The sequence below is a fragment of the Fundulus heteroclitus genome, chromosome 16 (assembly GCF_011125445.2).
Source record: "Fundulus heteroclitus isolate FHET01 chromosome 16, MU-UCD_Fhet_4.1, whole genome shotgun sequence".
In the NCBI taxonomy this organism is placed as follows: Eukaryota; Metazoa; Chordata; class Actinopteri; order Cyprinodontiformes; family Fundulidae; genus Fundulus; species Fundulus heteroclitus.
The window spans coordinates 5,069,461-5,071,994 of record NC_046376.1 but is presented as its reverse complement, the minus strand read 5'-3'; the positions used below and the strand labels follow the sequence as shown (position 1 = coordinate 5,071,994).

The following is a 2,534-nucleotide window of genomic DNA, read 5'->3' as shown; positions in this document are numbered from 1 at the left end:
CATTTTGTGGACTTCCTGATAGTAAAGAATTACAATAGTCCAGCCTTGAAGTAACAAATGCATGGACTAGTTTTTCAGCATCATCCCTGGACAGAATGTTTCTAATTTTGGCGATATTCCTGAGGTGAAAAAAGGAAACTCTGGAAACCTGTTTAATATGGGATTTAAATGAAAACAACACCAAGATTTTTAACTTTATTACCAGAGGCCAAGTCAATGCCATCCAGATTAAGTGACTGATTAAGAACTTTGGCCCAAAGATTACAACTTCTGTCTTGTCAGAATTTAAATGCAGGAAATTTAAAGTCATCCAGCTTTGATGTCATCAAGACATGACTGCAGTCGAAGTAACTGATTGGATTCATCAGGATTTATGGATAAATATAGCTGAGTGTCATCAGCATAACAGTGGAAATTAATCCTATGCTGTCTGATAATTTTGCCAATCGGAAGCATATATATAGTAAATAGAATTGGTCCAAGGACTGAACCCTGTGGTACTCCACAAGTGACCCTAGAGTTTGAGGAAGATTTATTAATAACATGAACAAATTGGAAACTGTCCGACAGATAAGATTTAAACCAGCCTAATGCTTTCCCCTTAATTCCTACAGTATGCTCAAATCTTTGTAGGAGAATATTGTGATCAACTGTGTCAAATGCAGCACTGAGATCTAACAGGACAAGTATAGACACAAGTCCATTATCTGAGGCCATGAGTGTCATGTTTGCTTTTAAATGTTTGGCCCACATGCAGAATACACTCGGTGAGACAGATCAGACTTCACGGGTTTTATTTACAAGGAACAACGGGGAGGACGAGAGCTAATCTGCCACAGCAGACGCTGGGGCACACGAACGGGGACCAGGGAACCGGAACACACTACGGAGGAGAACAAACGGTTAGTCCACGGAAGAGAGCCGGCGGAAATCTGCTAGGAGCGTAAGCTTACCACGAAGCGCTGGGAACCTGACCGGGGAGGGGGCAGTGCGGTCTCAGCCTAGCACACGGTGGAGGAGACGGGTGTCCGTGGGAAGCTGGGGCAGGAGTGGGTCCGAGCAGCACCGGGGGAACCCAAGGGATCAGAACAGCGGGAGGAACCAGAAGATCGTCAGAGGGGTACCTTGGGTCCGGGGAAGCCGACTCAGAAGGTAACCAGTGGAGCACGAGAGGGGTCACGGGAGAACTCGCTGGAGCACGAGAGGAGACGTCAGAGCTCAGGGAGTGAACCTAGGAGACACAGAGGACTGTCTTAGTCAGTGGAAAAGGTAAGTAGGCGAAAAGCGGTGGCCGATTGGTCATACCACAACGGTAACACTCTGGCATCCTCCCGCTGTTCGAGCGCAGTTCTTATAGCGGGGCCCAGTGCTGCTCAACTGCCCACAGGTGTGCGTGCTCCGCCCAACAGTCAACCCCGAACACCTGTGGAAGAAGCAGAGACGGCAGAGCCGGCAGCGCGCTGCCTGGCCCTGCCGGCTGAGTCCTGACAATGAGAATGTCATTAGTGACCTTCACCAGAGCTGTTTCAGTGCTAAGATGAGCTCTAAAGCCTGACTGAAACTCCTCAAGTAGGTCATTACTTTGTAAATGTTCACATAGTCGATTAGCAACTACTTTCTCAAGAATTTTAGATAAGAAAAGAAGATTAGATATAGGTCTGTAATTTACTAACTCATCTTGATCAAGAGATGGTTTCTTAAGTAAAGGTTTAATAACAGCTACTTTAAAAGCCTGTGGTACATATCCATTTACCAAGGATAGATTAATCATGTCTAAAATAGGACCACTGATCAGAGGGAATACCTCCTTAAACAACTTGGTTGGGATTGGGTCTAACATACAGGTAGAAGGTTTAGATCAAGCTAAAATTTTAGATAGCTCAGAAAGCTCTACTGCTTTTAAACAGTTCAGACACTGCGCAGGTTCTAAGGATTCCTCCAATGCTGCCTCACTTACTGAGGACGAGGTAATCATGTTTGGGAGGATGCCAATTATTTTATTTTTAATGGAATCAATTTTATTTATGAAGAATCCCATAAAATCATTACTGCTAAGAGCTAAGGGAATGGATGGATCGACAGAGCTGTGGCTCTGGGTAAGTTTGGCAACTGTACTGAAGAGAAATCTAGGATTATTCTTATTCTCCTCAATTAATGATGAAAATATGCTGCTCTAACTCTGTGAAGGGTCTTGTTATACAACAATAGACTGTCCCTCCAGATTAGGTAGGATTCCTCTTGGTGTGTAGAGCGCCATTTTCTCTCCAATTTCCTAACATTGTGCTTCAAGGAACACAGCTCTGAATTAAGCCAAGGAGCTAGCTTCCTGTGAATAATCACCTTCTTTTTCAAGGGAGCTACATTTTCAAGGGAGCTACAAGGGAGTCTGTCCCCTTGTAGGGAACAGACTCCTCTTTAAGTTTTGATACAGCATTATCCGATAAAGATCTACTATAATGGAACCCTCTTTTGGGGGTGGAGAACTCAGTTAGATTAAACTCAAATGTTATTAAAAAATATCAGATAGGACAGGG

General features: G+C 44.1%; 1 long non-coding RNA gene across 1 annotated transcript; it reads right to left on the bottom strand.

Annotated features, from left to right (window-relative positions):
• Positions 1-780: 780 nt before the first annotated feature.
• On the bottom strand, positions 781-1,073 carry LOC118566448. The gene is made up of 2 exons (XR_004933018.1): positions 954-1,073; positions 781-883 (listed from the first exon to the last, which is right to left on the bottom strand). It is a non-coding gene; the product is annotated as an uncharacterized LOC118566448 (long non-coding RNA).
• Between the last annotated feature and the right edge of the window lie 1,461 nt (positions 1,074-2,534).